This window comes from Eutrigla gurnardus (genome assembly GCF_963514095.1).
Source record: "Eutrigla gurnardus genome assembly, chromosome: 18".
NCBI classification, from domain to species: domain Eukaryota; kingdom Metazoa; phylum Chordata; class Actinopteri; order Perciformes; family Triglidae; genus Eutrigla; species Eutrigla gurnardus.
In genome coordinates, this window is record NC_139929.1 from 16,601,830 (window position 1) to 16,621,563 (window position 19,734).

Here is a 19,734-nt window from a genome sequence, read left to right on the forward strand (position 1 = left end):
GTTTCCTTTATATCATGTCCGATCTAGGCCATCTCCCAGGGACTTGACGTCAGCCTGGAAAGTTTGGAAGAGTGTGGTGTCTTGGGGAGAAGGATGTAAGGAAGATCGGGCCACTGGTTATATCTTGGCAGAGGGGAATTAGCTCAAATGGTAGAGCGCTCGCTTAGCATGCGAGAGGTAGCGGGATCGATGCCCGCATTCTCCACAAGACTTTGGTTCCAGTTGAGGAGAGACTCATTTAAAAACCATGATAAAATTTGATCATTGGATCAACTCACATCACTGGCTGAAAAGAAGAACTACTGTTGAAAGATTACGGAGAATTGTGGAAGAATGAGCATCCGGCAAGATCTGCCGCAGCATGTGCTCACCCGTTTTAAATTCAACCACGCAGTTATTAAAATTGTAATCTCTCCTCCATTTTTTGTTTAAGGCCATTTATGAAGACATACGCATTGACATTGGATGATTGAGAGCTATTCCCACTGGAGGAATGTAACTTAGGGATCCAAGTAGTCTCATGACAGTGCATAGAGTGATATTGGTGACATGTAAATAATTCAGTAAACTGCACTGCGACGAGGATGGGATTCGAACCCACGCGTGCAGAGCACAATGGATTAGCAGTCTATCGCCTTAACCACTCGGCCACCTCGTCAGGTGTTGCACGTTTCCTTTATATCATGTCCGATCTAGGCCATCTCCCAGGGACTTGACGTCAGCCTGGAAAGTTTGGAAGAGTGTGGTGTCTTGGGGAGAAGGATGTAAGGAAGATCGGGCCACTGGTTATATCTTGGCAGAGGGGAATTAGCTCAAATGGTAGAGCGCTCGCTTAGCATGCGAGAGGTAGCGGGATCGATGCCCGCATTCTCCACAAGACTTTGGTTTCCAGTTGAGGAGAGACTCATTTAAAACCCATGATAAAATTTGATCATTGGATCAACTCACATCACTGGCTGAAAAGAAGAACTACTGTTGAAAGATTACGGAGAATTGTGGAAGAATGAGCATCCGGCAAGATCTGCCGCAGCATGTGCTCACCCGTTTTAAATTCAACCACGCAGTTATTAAAATTGTAATCTCTCCTCCATTTTTTGTTTAAGGCCATTTATGAAGACATACGCATTGACATTGGACGATTGAGAGCTATTCCCACTGGAGGAATGTAACTTAGGGATCCAAGTAGTCTCATGACAGTGCATAGAGTGATATTGGTGACATGTAAATAATTCAGTACACTGCACTGCGACGAGGATGGGATTCGAACCCACGCGTGCAGAGCACAATGGATTAGCAGTCCATCGCCTTAACCACTCGGCCACCTCGTCAGGTGTTGCACGTTTCCTTTATATCATGTCCGATCTAGGCCATCTCCCAGGGACTTGACATCAGCCTGGAAAGTTTGGAAGAGTGTGGTGTCTTGGGGAGAAGGATGTAAGGAAGATCGGGCCACTGGTTATATCTTGGCAGAGGGGAATTAGCTCAAATGGTAGAGCGCTCGCTTAGCATGCGAGAGGTAGCGGGATCGATGCCCGCATTCTCCACAAGACTTTGGTTTCCAGTTGAGGAGAGACTCATTTAAAACCCATGATAAAATTTGATCATTGGATCAACTCACATCACTGGCTGAAAAGAAGAACTACTGTTGAAAGATTACGGAGAATTGTGGAAGAATGAGCATCCGGCAAGATCTGCCGCAGCATGTGCTCACCCGTTTTAAATTCAACCACGCAGTTATTAAAATTGTAATCTCTCCTCCATTTTTTGTTTAAGGCCATTTATGAAGACATACGCATTGACATTGGACGATTGAGAGCTATTCCCACTGGAGGAATGTAACTTAGGGATCCAAGTAGTCTCATGACAGTGCATAGAGTGATATTGGTGACATGTAAATAATTCAGTACACTGCACTGCGACGAGGATGGGATTCGAACCCACGCGTGCAGAGCACAATGGATTAGCAGTCCATCGCCTTAACCACTCGGCCACCTCGTCAGGTGTTGCACGTTTCCTTTATATCATGTCCGATCTAGGCCATCTCCCAGGGACTTGACATCAGCCTGGAAAGTTTGGAAGAGTGTGGTGTCTTGGGGAGAAGGATGTAAGGAAGATCGGGCCACTGGTTATATCTTGGCAGAGGGGAATTAGCTCAAATGGTAGAGCGCTCGCTTAGCATGCGAGAGGTAGCGGGATTGATGCCCGCATTCTCCACAAGACTTTGGTTTCCAGTTGAGGAGAGACTCATTTAAAAACCATGATAAAATTTGATCATTGGATCAACTCACATCACTGGCTGAAAAGAAGAACTACTGTTGAAAGATTACGGAGAATTGTGGAAGAATGAGCATCCGGCAAGATCTGCCGCAGCATGTGCTCACCCGTTTTAAATTCAACCACGCAGTTATTAAAATTGTAATCTCTCCTCCCTTTTTTGTTTAAGGCCATTTATGAAGACATACGCATTGACATTGGACGATTGAGAGCTATTCCCACTGGAGGAATGTAACTTAGGGATCCAAGTAGTCTCATGACAGTGCATAGAGTGATATTGGTGACATGTAAATAATTCAGTACACTGCACTGCGACGAGGATGGGATTCGAACCCACGCGTGCAGAGCACAATGGATTAGCAGTCCATCGCCTTAACCACTCGGCCACCTCGTCAGGTGTTGCACATTTCCTTTATATCATGTCCGATCTAGGCCATCTCCCAGGGACTTGACATCAGCCTGGAAAGTTTGGAAGAGTGTGGTGTCTTGGGGAGAAGGATGTAAGGAAGATCGGGCCACTGGTTATATCTTGGCAGAGGGGAATTAGCTCAAATGGTAGAGCGCTCGCTTAGCATGCGAGAGGTAGCGGGATCGATGCCCGCATTCTCCACAAGACTTTGGTTCCAGTTGAGGAGAGACTCATTTAAAAACCATGATAAAATTTGATCATTGGATCAACTCACATCACTGGCTGAAAAGAAGAACTACTGTTGAAAGATTACGGAGAATTGTGGAAGAATGAGCATCCGGCAAGATCTGCCGCAGCATGTGCTCACCCGTTTTAAATTCCACCACGCAGTTATTAAAATTGTAATCTCTCCTCCATTTTTTGTTTAAGGCCATTTATGAAGACATACGCATTGACATTGGATGATTGAGAGCTATTCCCACTGGAGGAATGTAACTTAGGGATCCAAGTAGTCTCATGACAGTGCATAGAGTGATATTGGTAACATGTAAATAATTCAGTACACTGCACTGCGACGAGGATGGGATTCGAACCCACGCGTGCAGAGCACAATGGATTAGCAGTCCATCGCCTTAACCACTCGGCCACCTCGTCAGGTGTTGCACGTTTCCTTTATATCATGTCCGATCTAGGCCATCTCCCAGGGACTTGACATCAGCCTGGAAAGTTTGGAAGAGTGTGGTGTCTTGGGGAGAAGGATGTAAGGAAGATCGGGCCACTGGTTATATCTTGGCAGAGGGGAATTAGCTCAAATGGTAGAGCGCTCGCTTAGCATGCGAGAGGTAGCGGGATCGATGCCCGCATTCTCCACAAGACTTTGGTTCCAGTTGAGGAGAGACTCATTTAAAAACCATGATAAAATTTGATCATTGGATCAACTCACATCACTGGCTGAAAAGAAGAACTACTGTTGAAAGATTACGGAGAATTGTGGAAGAATGAGCATCCGGCAAGATCTGCCGCAGCATGTGCTCACCCGTTTTAAATTCAACCACGCAGTTATTAAAATTGTAATCTCTCCTCTATTTTTTGTTTAAGGCCATTTATGAAGACATACGCATTGACATTGGATGATTGAGAGCTATTCCCACTGGAGGAATGTAACTAAGGGATCCAAGTAGTCTCATGACAGTGCATAGAGTGATATTGGTAACATGTAAATAATTCAGTACACTGCACTGCGACGAGGATGGGATTCGAACCCACGCGTGCAGAGCACAATGGATTAGCAGTCCATCGCCTTAACCACTCGGCCACCTCGTCAGGTGTTGCACGTTTCCTTTATATCATGTCCGATCTAGGCCATCTCCCAGGGACTTGACATCAGCCTGGAAAGTTTGGAAGAGTGTGGTGTCTTGGGGAGAAGGATGTAAGGAAGATCGGGCCACTGGTTATATCTTGGCAGAGGGGAATTAGCTCAAATGGTAGAGCGCTCGCTTAGCATGCGAGAGGTAGCGGGATCGATGCCCGCATTCTCCACAAGACTTTGGTTCCAGTTGAGGAGAGACTCATTTAAAAACCATGATAAAATTTGATCATTGGATCAACTCACATCACTGGCTGAAAAGAAGAACTACTGTTGAAAGATTACGGAGAATTGTGGAAGAATGAGCATCCGGCAAGATCTGCCGCAGCATGTGCTCACCCGTTTTAAATTCAACCACGCAGTTATTAAAATTGTAATCTCTCCTCCATTTTTTGTTTAAGGCCATTTATGAAGACATACGCATTGACATTGGATGATTGAGAGCTATTCCCACTGGAGGAATGTAACTTAGGGATCCAAGTAGTCTCATGACAGTGCATAGAGTGATATTGGTGACATGTAAATAATTCAGTACACTGCACTGCGACGAGGATGGGATTCGAACCCACGCGTGCAGAGCACAATGGATTAGCAGTCTATCGCCTTAACCACTCGGCCACCTCGTCAGGTGTTGCACGTTTCCTTTATATCATGTCCGATCTAGGCCATCTCCCAGGGACTTGACATCAGCCTGGAAAGTTTGGAAGAGTGTGGTGTCTTGGGGAGAAGGATGTAAGGAAGATCGGGCCACTGGTTATATCTTGGCAGAGGGGAATTAGCTCAAATGGTAGAGCGCTCGCTTAGCATGCGAGAGGTAGCGGGATCGATGCCCGCATTCTCCACAAGACTTTGGTTTCCAGTTGAGGAGAGACTCATTTAAAACCCATGATAAAATTTGATCATTGGATCAACTCACATCACTGGCTGAAAAGAAGAACTACTGTTGAAAGATTACGGAGAATTGTGGAAGAATGAGCATCCGGCAAGATCTGCCGCAGCATGTGCTCACCCGTTTTAAATTCAACCACGCAGTTATTAAAATTGTAATTTCTCCTCCATTTTTTGTTTAAGGCCATTTATGAAGACATACGCATTGACATTGGACGATTGAGAGCTATTCCCACTGGAGGAATGTAACTTAGGGATCCAAGTAGTCTCATGACAGTGCATAGAGTGATATTGGTGACATGTAAATAATTCAGTACACTGCACTGCGACGAGGATGGGATTCGAACCCACGCGTGCAGAGCACAATGGATTAGCAGTCCATCGCCTTAACCACTCGGCCACCTCGTCAGGTGTTGCACGTTTCCTTTATATCATGTCCGATCTAGGCCATCTCCCAGGGACTTGACATCAGCCTGGAAAGTTTGGAAGAGTGTGGTGTCTTGGGGAGAAGGATGTAAGGAAGATCGGGCCACTGGTTATATCTTGGCAGAGGGGAATTAGCTCAAATGGTAGAGCGCTCGCTTAGCATGCGAGAGGTAGCGGGATCGATGCCCGCATTCTCCACAAGACTTTGGTTCCAGTTGAGGAGAGACTCATTTAAAAACCATGATAAAATTTGATCATTGGATCAACTCACATCACTGGCTGAAAAGAAGAACTACTGTTGAAAGATTACGGAGAATTGTGGAAGAATGAGCATCCGGCAAGATCTGCCGCAGCATGTGCTCACCCGTTTTAAATTCAACCACGCAGTTATTAAAATTGTAATCTCTCCTCCATTTTTTGTTTAAGGCCATTTATGAAGACATACGCATTGACATTGGATGATTGAGAGCTATTCCCACTGGAGGAATGTAACTTAGGGATCCAAGTAGTCTCATGACAGTGCATAGAGTGATATTGGTGACATGTAAATAATTCAGTACACTGCACTGCGACGAGGATGGGATTCGAACCCACGCGTGCAGAGCACAATGGATTAGCAGTCTATCGCCTTAACCACTCGGCCACCTCGTCAGGTGTTGCACGTTTCCTTTATATCATGTCCGATCTAGGCCATCTCCCAGGGACTTGACATCAGCCTGGAAAGTTTGGAAGAGTGTGGTGTCTTGGGGAGAAGGATGTAAGGAAGATCGGGCCACTGGTTATATCTTGGCAGAGGGGAATTAGCTCAAATGGTAGAGCGCTCGCTTAGCATGCGAGAGGTAGCGGGATCGATGCCCGCATTCTCCACAAGACTTTGGTTTCCAGTTGAGGAGAGACTCATTTAAAACCCATGATAAAATTTGATCATTGGATCAACTCACATCACTGGCTGAAAAGAAGAACTACTGTTGAAAGATTACGGAGAATTGTGGAAGAATGAGCATCCGGCAAGATCTGCCGCAGCATGTGCTCACCCGTTTTAAATTCAACCACGCAGTTATTAAAATTGTAATTTCTCCTCCATTTTTTGTTTAAGGCCATTTATGAAGACATACGCATTGACATTGGACGATTGAGAGCTATTCCCACTGGAGGAATGTAACTTAGGGATCCAAGTAGTCTCATGACAGTGCATAGAGTGATATTGGTGACATGTAAATAATTCAGTACACTGCACTGCGACGAGGATGGGATTCGAACCCACGCGTGCAGAGCACAATGGATTAGCAGTCCATCGCCTTAACCACTCGGCCACCTCGTCAGGTGTTGCACGTTTCCTTTATATCATGTCCGATCTAGGCCATCTCCCAGGGACTTGACATCAGCCTGGAAAGTTTGGAAGAGTGTGGTGTCTTGGGGAGAAGGATGTAAGGAAGATCGGGCCACTGGTTATATCTTGGCAGAGGGGAATTAGCTCAAATGGTAGAGCGCTCGCTTAGCATGCGAGAGGTAGCGGGATCGATGCCCGCATTCTCCACAAGACTTTGGTTCCAGTTGAGGAGAGACTCATTTAAAAACCATGATAAAATTTGATCATTGGATCAACTCACATCACTGGCTGAAAAGAAGAACTACTGTTGAAAGATTACGGAGAATTGTGGAAGAATGAGCATCCGGCAAGATCTGCCGCAGCATGTGCTCACCCGTTTTAAATTCAACCACGCAGTTATTAAAATTGTAATCTCTCCTCCATTTTTTGTTTAAGGCCATTTATGAAGACATACGCATTGACATTGGATGATTGAGAGCTATTCCCACTGGAGGAATGTAACTTAGGGATCCAAGTAGTCTCATGACAGTGCATAGAGTGATATTGGTGACATGTAAATAATTCAGTACACTGCACTGCGACGAGGACGGGATTCGTACCCACGCGTGGAGAGCACATTGGATTAGCAGTCCATCGCCTTAACCACTCGGCCACCTCGTCAGGTGTTGCACGTTTCCTTTATATCATGTCCGATCTAGGCCATCTCCCAGGGACTTGACATCAGCCTGGAAAGTTTGGAAGAGTGTGGTGTCTTGGGGAGAAGGATGTAAGGAAGATCGGGCCACTGGTTATATCTTGGCAGAGGGGAATTAGCTCAAATGGTAGAGCGCTCGCTTAGCATGCGAGAGGTAGCGGGATCGATGCCCGCATTCTCCACAAGACTTTGGTTCCAGTTGAGGAGAGACTCATTTAAAAACCATGATAAAATTTGATCATTGGATCAACTCACATCACTGGCTGAAAAGAAGAACTACTGTTGAAAGATTACGGAGAATTGTGGAAGAATGAGCATCCGGCAAGATCTGCCGCAGCATGTGCTCACCCGTTTTAAATTCAACCACGCAGTTATTAAAATTGTAATCTCTCCTCCATTTTTTGTTTAAGGCCATTTATGAAGACATACGCATTGACATTGGATGATTGAGAGCTATTCCCACTGGAGGAATGTAACTTAGGGATCCAAGTAGTCTCATGACAGTGCATAGAGTGATATTGGTGACATGTAAATAATTCAGTACACTGCACTGCGACGAGGATGGGATTCGAACCCACGCGTGCAGAGCACAATGGATTAGCAGTCTATCGCCTTAACCACTCGGCCACCTCGTCAGGTGTTGCACGTTTCCTTTATATCATGTCCGATCTAGGCCATCTCCCAGGGACTTGACATCAGCCTGGAAAGTTTGGAAGAGTGTGGTGTCTTGGGGAGAAGGATGTAAGGAAGATCGGGCCACTGGTTATATCTTGGCAGAGGGGAATTAGCTCAAATGGTAGAGCGCTCGCTTAGCATGCGAGAGGTAGCGGGATCGATGCCCGCATTCTCCACAAGACTTTGGTTTCCAGTTGAGGAGAGACTCATTTAAAACCCATGATAAAATTTGATCATTGGATCAAATCACATCACTGGCTGAAAAGAAGAACTACTGTTGAAAGATTACGGAGAATTGTGGAAGAATGAGCATCCGGCAAGATCTGCCGCAGCATGTGCTCACCCGTTTTAAATTCAACCACGCAGTTATTAAAATTGTAATCTCTCCTCCATTTTTTGTTTAAGGCCATTTATGAAGACATACGCATTGACATTGGACGATTGAGAGCTATTCCCACTGGAGGAATGTAACTTAGGGATCCAAGTAGTCTCATGACAGTGCATAGAGTGATATTGGTGACATGTAAATAATTCAGTACACTGCACTGCGACGAGGATGGGATTCGAACCCACGCGTGCAGAGCACAATGGATTAGCAGTCCATCGCCTTAACCACTCGGCCACCTCGTCAGGTGTTGCACGTTTCCTTTATATCATGTCCGATCTAGGCCATCTCCCAGGGACTTGACATCAGCCTGGAAAGTTTAGAAGAGTGTGGTGTCTTGGGGAGAAGGATGTAAGGAAGATCGGGCCACTGGTTATATCTTGGCAGAGGGGAATTAGCTCAAATGGTAGAGCGCTCGCTTAGCATGCGAGAGGTAGCGGGATCGATGCCCGCATTCTCCACAAGACTTTGGTTCCAGTTGAGGAGAGACTCATTTAAAAACCATGATAAAATTTGATCATTGGATCAACTCACATCACTGGCTGAAAAGAAGAACTACTGTTGAAAGATTACGGAGAATTGTGGAAGAATGAGCATCCGGCAAGATCTGCCGCAGCATGTGCTCACCCGTTTTAAATTCAACCACGCAGTTATTAAAATTGTAATCTCTCCTCCATTTTTTGTTTAAGGCCATTTATGAAGACATACGCATTGACATTGGATGATTGAGAGCTATTCCCACTGGAGGAATGTAACTTAGGGATCCAAGTAGTCTCATGACAGTGCATAGAGTGATATTGGTGACATGTAAATAATTCAGTACACTGCACTGCGACGAGGATGGGATTCGAACCCACGCGTGCAGAGCACAATGGATTAGCAGTCCATCGCCTTAACCACTCGGCCACCTCGTCAGGTGTTGCACGTTTCCTTTATATCATGTCCGATCTAGGCCATCTCCCAGGGACTTGACATCAGCCTGGAAAGTTTGGAAGAGTGTGGTGTCTTGGGGAGAAGGATGTAAGGAAGATCGGGCCACTGGTTATATCTTGGCAGAGGGGAATTAGCTCAAATGGTAGAGCGCTCGCTTAGCATGCGAGAGGTAGCGGGATTGATGCCCGCATTCTCCACAAGACTTTGGTTTCCAGTTGAGGAGAGACTCATTTAAAACCCATGATAAAATTTGATCATTGGATCAACTCACATCACTGGCTGAAAAGAAGAACTACTGTTGAAAGATTACGGAGAATTGTGGAAGAATGAGCATCCGGCAAGATCTGCCGCAGCATGTGCTCACCCGTTTTAAATTCAACCACGCAGTTATTAAAATTGTAATCTCTCCTCCATTTTTTGTTTAAGGCCATTTATGAAGACATACGCATTGACATTGGATGATTGAGAGCTATTCCCACTGGAGGAATGTAACTTAGGGATCCAAGTAGTCTCATGACAGTGCATAGAGTGATATTGGTGACATGTAAATAATTCAGTACACTGCACTGCGACGAGGATGGGATTCGTACCCACGCGTGCAGAGCACAATGGATTAGCAGTCCATCGCCTTAACCACTCGGCCACCTCGTCAGGTGTTGCACGTTTCCTTTATATCATGTCCGATCTAGGCCATCTCCCAGGGACTTGACATCAGCCTGGAAAGTTTGGAAGAGTGTGGTGTCTTGGGGAGAAGGATGTAAGGAAGATCGGGCCACTGGTTATATCTTGGCAGAGGGGAATTAGCTCAAATGGTAGAGCGCTCGCTTAGCATGCGAGAGGTAGCGGGATCGATGCCCGCATTCTCCACAAGACTTTGGTTCCAGTTGAGGAGAGACTCATTTAAAAACCATGATAAAATTTGATCATTGGATCAACTCACATCACTGGCTGAAAAGAAGAACTACTGTTGAAAGATTACGGAGAATTGTGGAAGAATGAGCATCCGGCAAGATCTGCCGCAGCATGTGCTCACCCGTTTTAAATTCAACCACGCAGTTATTAAAAGTGTAATCTCTCCTGCATTTTTTGTTTAAGGCCATTTATGAAGACATACGCATTGACATTGGATGATTGAGAGCTATTCCCACTGGAGGAATGTAACTTAGGGATCCAAGTAGTCTCATGACAGTGCATAGAGTGATATTGGTGACATGTAAATAATTCAGTACACTGCACTGCGACGAGGATGGGATTCGAACCCACGCGTGCAGAGCACAATGGATTAGCAGTCCATCGCCTTAACCACTCGGCCACCTCGTCAGGTGTTGCACGTTTCCTTTATATCATGTCCGATCTAGGCCATCTCCCAGGGACTTGACATCAGCCTGGAAAGTTTGGAAGAGTGTGGTGTCTTGGGGAGAAGGATGTAAGGAAGATCGGGCCACTGGTTATATCTTGGCAGAGGGGAATTAGCTCAAATGGTAGAGCGCTCGCTTAGCATGCGAGAGGTAGCGGGATCGATGCCCGCATTCTCCACAAGACTTTGGTTCCAGTTGAGGAGAGACTCATTTAAAAACCATGATAAAATTTGATCATTGGATCAACTCACATCACTGGCTGAAAAGAAGAACTACTGTTGAAAGATTACGGAGAATTGTGGAAGAATGAGCATCCGGCAAGATCTGCCGCAGCATGTGCTCACCCGTTTTAAATTCAACCACGCAGTTATTAAAATTGTAATCTCTCCTCCATTTTTTGTTTAAGGCCATTTATGAAGACATACGCATTTACATTGGATGATTGAGAGCTATTCCCACTGGAGGAATGTAACTTAGGGATCCAAGTAGTCTCATGACAGTGCATAGAGTGATATTGGTGACATGTAAATAATTCAGTACACTGCACTGCGACGAGGATGGGATTCGAACCCACGCGTGCAGAGCACAATGGATTAGCAGTCTATCGCCTTAACCACTCGGCCACCTCGTCAGGTGTTGCAAGTTTCCTTTATATCATGTCCGATCTAGGCCATCTCCCAGGGACTTGACATCAGCCTGGAAAGTTTGGAAGAGTGTGGTGTCTTGGGGAGAAGGATGTAAGGAAGATCGGGCCACTGGTTATATCTTGGCAGAGGGGAATTAGCTCAAATGGTAGAGCGCTCGCTTAGCATGCGAGAGGTAGCGGGATCGATGCCCGCATTCTCCACAAGACTTTGGTTTCCAGTTGAGGAGAGACTCATTTAAAACCCATGATAAAATTTGATCATTGGATCAACTCACATCACTGGCTGAAAAGAAGAACTACTGTTGAAAGATTACGGAGAATTGTGGAAGAATGAGCATCCGGCAAGATCTGCCGCAGCATGTGCTCACCCGTTTTAAATTCAACCACGCAGTTATTAAAATTGTAATCTCTCCTCCATTTTTTGTTTAAGGCCATTTATGAAGACATACGCATTGACATTGGACGATTGAGAGCTATTCCCACTGGAGGAATGTAACTTAGGGATCCAAGTAGTCTCATGACAGTGCATAGAGTGATATTGGTGACATGTAAATAATTCAGTACACTGCACTGCGACGAGGATGGGATTCGAACCCACGCGTGCAGAGCACAATGGATTAGCAGTCCATCGCCTTAACCACTCGGCCACCTCGTCAGGTGTTGCACGTTTCCTTTATATCATGTCCGATCTAGGCCATCTCCCAGGGACTTGACATCAGCCTGGAAAGTTTGGAAGAGTGTGGTGTCTTGGGGAGAAGGATGTAAGGAAGATCGGGCCACTGGTTATATCTTGGCAGAGGGGAATTAGCTCAAATGGTAGAGCGCTCGCTTAGCATGCGAGAGGTAGCGGGATCGATGCCCGCATTCTCCACAAGACTTTGGTTCCAGTTGAGGAGAGACTCATTTAAAAACCATGATAAAATTTAATCATTGGATCAACTCACATCACTGGCTGAAAAGAAGAACTACTGTTGAAAGATTACGGAGAATTGTGGAAGAATGAGCATCCGGCAAGATCTGCCGCAGCATGTGCTCACCCGTTTTAAATTCAACCACGCAGTTATTAAAATTGTAATCTCTCCTCCATTTTTTGTTTAAGGCCATTTATGAAGACATACGCATTGACATTGGATGATTGAGAGCTATTCCCACTGGAGGAATGTAACTTAGGGATCCAAGTAGTCTCATGACAGTGCATAGAGTGATATTGGTGACATGTAAATAATTCAGTACACTGCACTGCGACGAGGATGGGATTCGTACCCACGCGTGCAGAGCACAATGGATTAGCAGTCCATCGCCTTAACCACTCGGCCACCTCGTCAGGTGTTGCACGTTTCCTTTATATCATGTCCGATCTAGGCCATCTCCCAGGGACTTGACATCAGCCTGGAAAGTTTGGAAGAGTGTGGTGTCTTGGGGAGAAGGATGTAAGGAAGATCGGGCCACTGGTTATATCTTGGCAGAGGGGAATTAGCTCAAATGGTAGAGCGCTCGCTTAGCATGCGAGAGGTAGCGGGATCGATGCCCGCATTCTCCACAAGACTTTGGTTTCCAGTTGAGGAGAGACTCATTTAAAACCCATGATAAAATTTGATCATTGGATCAACTCACATCACTGGCTGAAAAGAAGAACTACTGTTGAAAGATTACGGAGAATTGTGGAAGAATGAGCATCCGGCAAGATCTGCCGCAGCATGTGCTCACCCGTTTTAAATTCAACCACGCAGTTATTAAAATTGTAATCTCTCCTCCATTTTTTGTTTAAGGCCATTTATGAAGACATACGCATTGACATTGGACGATTGAGAGCTATTCCCACTGGAGGAATGTAACTTAGGGATCCAAGTAGTCTCATGACAGTGCATAGAGTGATATTGGTGACATGTAAATAATTCAGTACACTGCACTGCGACGAGGATGGGATTCGAACCCACGCGTGCAGAGCACAATGGATTAGCAGTCCATCGCCTTAACCACTCGGCCACCTCGTCAGGTGTTGCACGTTTCCTTTATATCATGTCCGATCTAGGCCATCTCCCAGGGACTTGACATCAGCCTGGAAAGTTTGGAAGAGTGTGGTGTCTTGGGGAGAAGGATGTAAGGAAGATCGGGCCACTGGTTATATCTTGGCAGAGGGGAATTAGCTCAAATGGTAGAGCGCTCGCTTAGCATGCGAGAGGTAGCGGGATCGATGCCCGCATTCTCCACAAGACTTTGGTTCCAGTTGAGGAGAGACTCATTTAAAAACCATGATAAAATTTGATCATTGGATCAACTCACATCACTGGCTGAAAAGAAGAACTACTGTTGAAAGATTACGGAGAATTGTGGAAGAATGAGCATCCGGCAAGATCTGCCGCAGCATGTGCTCACCCGTTTTAAATTCAACCACGCAGTTATTAAAATTGTAATCTCTCCTCCATTTTTTGTTTAAGGCCATTTATGAAGACATACGCATTGACATTGGATGATTGAGAGCTATTCCCACTGGAGGAATGTAACTTAGGGATCCAAGTAGTCTCATGACAGTGCATAGAGTGATATTGGTGACATGTAAATAATTCAGTAGACTGCACTGCGACGAGGATGGGATTCGTACCCACGCGTGCAGAGCACAATGGATTAGCAGTCCATCGCCTTAACCACTCGGCCACCTCGTCAGGTGTTGCACGTTTCCTTTATATCATGTCCGATCTAGGCCATCTCCCAGGGACTTGACATCAGCCTGGAAAGTTTGGAAGAGTGTGGTGTCTTGGGGAGAAGGATGTAAGGAAGATCGGGCCACTGGTTATATCTTGGCAGAGGGGAATTAGCTCAAATGGTAGAGCGCTCGCTTAGCATGCGAGAGGTAGCGGGATCGATGCCCGCATTCTCCACAAGACTTTGGTTCCAGTTGAGGAGAGACTCATTTAAAAACCATGATAAAATTTGATCATTGGATCAACTCACATCACTGGCTGAAAAGAAGAACTACTGTTGAAAGATTACGGAGAATTGTGGAAGAATGAGCATCCGGCAAGATCTGCCGCAGCATGTGCTCACCCGTTTTAAATTCAACCACGCAGTTATTAAAATTGTAATCTCTCCTCCATTTTTTGTTTAAGGCCATTTATGAAGACATACGCATTGACATTGGATGATTGAGAGCTATTCCCACTGGAGGAATGTAACTTAGGGATCCAAGTAGTCTCATGACAGTGCATAGAGTGATATTGGTGACATGTAAATAATTCAGTACACTGCACTGCGACGAGGATGGGATTCGAACCCACGCGTGCAGAGCACAATGGATTAGCAGTCTATCGCCTTAACCACTCGGCCACCTCGTCAGGTGTTGCAAGTTTCCTTTATATCATGTCCGATCTAGGCCATCTCCCAGGGACTTGACATCAGCCTGGAAAGTTTGGAAGAGTGTGGTGTCTTGGGGAGAAGGATGTAAGGAAGATCGGGCCACTGGTTATATCTTGGCAGAGGGGAATTAGCTCAAATGGTAGAGCGCTCGCTTAGCATGCGAGAGGTAGCGGGATCGATGCCCGCATTCTCCACAAGACTTTGGTTTCCAGTTGAGGAGAGACTCATTTAAAACCCATGATAAAATTTGATCATTGGATCAACTCACATCACTGGCTGAAAAGAAGAACTACTGTTGAAAGATTACGGAGAATTGTGGAAGAATGAGCATCCGGCAAGATCTGCCGCAGCATGTGCTCACCCGTTTTAAATTCAACCACGCAGTTATTAAAATTGTAATCTCTCCTCCATTTTTTGTTTAAGGCCATTTATGAAGACATACGCATTGACATTGGACGATTGAGAGCTATTCCCACTGGAGGAATGTAACTTAGGGATCCAAGTAGTCTCATGACAGTGCATAGAGTGATATTGGTGACATGTAAATAATTCAGTACACTGCACTGCGACGAGGATGGGATTCGAACCCACGCGTGCAGAGCACAATGGATTAGCAGTCCATCGCCTTAACCACTCGGCCACCTCGTCAGGTGTTGCACGTTTCCTTTATATCATGTCCGATCTAGGCCATCTCCCAGGGACTTGACATCAGCCTGGAAAGTTTGGAAGAGTGTGGTGTCTTGGGGAGAAGGATGTAAGGAAGATCGGGCCACTGGTTATATCTTGGCAGAGGGGAATTAGCTCAAATGGTAGAGCGCTCGCTTAGCATGCGAGAGGTAGCGGGATCGATGCCCGCATTCTCCACAAGACTTTGGTTCCAGTTGAGGAGAGACTCATTTAAAAACCATGATAAAATTTAATCATTGGATCAACTCACATCACTGGCTGAAAAGAAGAACTACTGTTGAAAGATTACGGAGAATTGTGGAAGAATGAGCATCCGGCAAGATCTGCCGCAGCATGTGCTCACCCGTTTTAAATTCAACCACGCAGTTATTAAAATTGTAATCTCTCCTCCCTTTTTTGTTTAAGGCCATTTATGAAGACATACGCATTGACATTGGATGATTGAGAGCTATTCCCACTGGAGGAATGTAACTTAGGGATCCAAGTAGTCTCATGACAGTGCATAGAGTGATATTGGTGACATGTAAATAATTCAGTACACTGCACTGCGACGAGGATGGGATTCGTACCCACGCGTGCAGAGCACAATGGATTAGCAGTCCATCGCCTTAACCACTCGGCCACCTCGTCAGGTGTTGCACATTTCCTTTATATCATGTCCGATCTAGGCCATCTCCCAGGGACTTGACATCAGCCTGGAAAGTTTGGAAGAGTGTGGTGTCTTGGGGAGAAGGATGTAAGGAAGATCGGGCCACTGGTTATATCTTGGCAGAGGGGAATTAGCTCAAATGGTAGAGCGCTCGCTTAGCATGCGAGAGGTAGCGGGATCGATGCCCGCATTCTCCACAAGACTTTGGTTTCCAGTTGAGGAGAGACTCATTTAAAACCCATGATAAAATTTGATCATTGGATCAACTCACATCACTGGCTGAAAAGAAGAACTACTGTTGAAAGATTACGGAGAATTGTGGAAGAATGAGCATCCGGCAAGATCTGCCGCAGCATGTGCTCACCCGTTTTAAATTCAACCACGCAGTTATTAAAATTGTAATCTCTCCTCCATTTTTTGTTTAAGGCCATTTATGAAGACATACGCATTGACATTGGACGATTGAGAGCTATTCCCACTGGAGGAATGTAACTTAGGGATCCAAGTAGTCTCATGACAGTGCATAGAGTGATATTGGTGACATGTAAATAATTCAGTACACTGCACTGCGACGAGGATGGGATTCGAACCCACGCGTGCAGAGCACAATGGATTAGCAGTCCATCGCCTTAACCACTCGGCCACCTCGTCAGGTGTTGCACGTTTCCTTTATATCATGTCCGATCTAGGCCATCTCCCAGGGACTTGACATCAGCCTGGAAAGTTTGGAAGAGTGTGGTGTCTTGGGGAGAAGGATGTAAGGAAGATCGGGCCACTGGTTATATCTTGGCAGAGGGGAATTAGCTCAAATGGTAGAGCGCTCGCTTAGCATGCGAGAGGTAGCGGGATCGATGCCCGCATTCTCCACAAGACTTTGGTTCCAGTTGAGGAGAGACTCATTTAAAAACCATGATAAAATTTGATCATTGGATCAACTCACATCACTGGCTGAAAAGAAGAACTACTGTTGAAAGATTACGGAGAATTGTGGAAGAATGAGCATCCGGCAAGATCTGCCGCAGCATGTGCTCACCCGTTTTAAATTCAACCACGCAGTTATTAAAATTGTAATCTCTCCTCCATTTTTTGTTTAAGGCCATTTATGAAGACATACGCATTGACATTGGATGATTGAGAGCTATTCCCACTGGAGGAATGTAACTTAGGGATCCAAGTAGTCTCATGACAGTGCATAGAGTGATATTGGTGACATGTAAATAATTCAGTAGACTGCACTGCGACGAGGATGGGATTCGTACCCACGCGTGCAGAGCACAATGGATTAGCAGTCCATCGCCTTAACCACTCGGCCACCTCGTCAGGTGTTGCACGTTTCCTTTATATCATGTCCGATCTAGGCCAATCTCCCAGGGACTTGACATCAGCCTGGAAAGTTTGGAAGAGTGTGGTGTCTTGGGGAGAAGGATGTAAGGAAGATCGGGCCACTGGTTATATCTTGGCAGAGGGGAATTAGCTCAAATGGTAGAGCGCTCGCTTAGCATGCGAGAGGTAGCGGGATCGATGCCCGCATTCTCCACAAGACTTTGGTTCCAGTTGAGGAGAGACTCATTTAAAAACCATGATAAAATTTGATCATTGGATCAACTCACATCACTGGCTGAAAAGAAGAACTACTGTTGAAAGATTACGGAGAATTGTGGAAGAATGAGCATCCGGCAAGATCTGCCGCAGCATGTGCTCACCCGTTTTAAATTCAACCACGCAGTTATTAAAATTGTAATCTCTACTCCATTTTTTGTTTAAGGCCATTTATGAAGACATACGCATTGACATTGGATGATTGAGAGCTATTCCCACTGGAGGAATGTAACTTAGGGATCCAAGTAGTCTCATGACAGTGCATAGAGTGATATTGGTGACATGTAAATAATTCAGTACACTGCACTGCGACGAGGATGGGATTCGTACCCACGCGTGCAGAGCACAATGGATTAGCAGTCCATCGCCTTAACCACTCGGCCACCTCGTCAGGTGTTGCACGTTTCCTTTATATCATGTCCGATCTAGGCCATCTCCCAGGGACTTGACATCAGCCTGGAAAGTTTGGAAGAGTGTGGTGTCTTGGGGAGAAGGATGTAAGGAAGATCGGGCCACTGGTTATATCTTGGCAGAGGGGAATTAGCTCAAATGGTAGAGCGCTCGCTTAGCATGCGAGAGGTAGCGGGATCGATGCCCGCATTCTCCACAAGACTTTGGTTCCAGTTGAGGAGAGACTCATTTAAAAACCATGATAAAATTTGATCATTGGATCAACTCACATCACTGGCTGAAAAGAAGAACTACTGTTGAAAGATTACGGAGAATTGTGGAAGAATGAGCATCCGGCAAGATCTGCCGCAGCATGTGCTCACCCGTTTTAAATTCAACCACGCAGTTATTAAAATTGTAATCTCTCCTCCATTTTTTGTTTAAGGCCATTTATGAAGACATACGCATTGACATTGGATGATTGAGAGCTATTCCCACTGGAGGAATGTAACTTAGGGATCCAAGTAGTCTCATGACAGTGCATAGAGTGATATTGGTGACATGTAAATAATTCAGTACACTGCACTGCGACGAGGATGGGATTCGAACCCACGCGTGCAGAGCACAATGGATTAGCAGTCCATCGCCTTAACCACTCGGCCACCTCGTCAGGTGTTGCACGTTTCCTTTATATCATGTCCGATCTAGGCCATCTCCCAGGGACTTGACATCAGCCTGGAAAGTTTGGAAGAGTGTGGTGTCTTGGGGAGAAGGATGTAAGGAAGATCGGGCCACTGGTTATATCTTGGCAGAGGGGAATTAGCTCAAATGGTAGAGCGCTCGCTTAGCATGCGAGAGGTAGCGGGATTGATGCCCGCATTCTCCACAAGACTTTGGTTTCCAGTTGAGGAGAGACTCATTTAAAACCCATGATAAAATTTGATCATTGGATCAACTCACATCACTGGCTGAAAAGAAGAACTACTGTTGAAAGATTACGGAGAATTGTGGAAGAATGAGCATCCGGCAAGATCTGCCGCAGCATGTGCTCACCCGTTTTAAATTCAACCACGCAGTTATTAAAATTGTAATCTCTCCTCCCTTTTTTGTTTAAGGCCATTTATGAAGACATACGCATTGACATTGGACGATTGAGAGCTATTCCCACTGGAGGAATGTAACTTAGGGATCCAAGTAGTCTCATGACAGTGCATAGAGTGATATTGGTGACATGTAAATAATTCAGTACACTGCACTGCGACGAGGATGGGATTCGAACCCACGCGTGCAGAGCACAATGGATTAGCAGTCCATCGCCTTAACCACTCGGCCACCTCGTCAGGTGTTGCACATTTCCTTTATATCATGTCCGATCTAGGCCATCTCCCAGGGACTTGACATCAGCCTGGAAAGTTTGGAAGAGTGTGGTGTCTTGGGGAGAAGGATGTAAGGAAGATCGGGCCACTGGATATATCTTGGCAGAGGGGAATTAGCTCAAATGGTAGAGCGCTCGCTTAGCATGCGAGAGGTAGCGGGATCGATGCCCGCATTCTCCACAAGACTTTGGTTCCAGTTGAGGAGAGACTCATTTAAAAACCATGATAAAATTTGATCATTGGATCAACTCACATCACTGGCTGAAAAGAAGAACTACTGTTGAAAGATTACGGA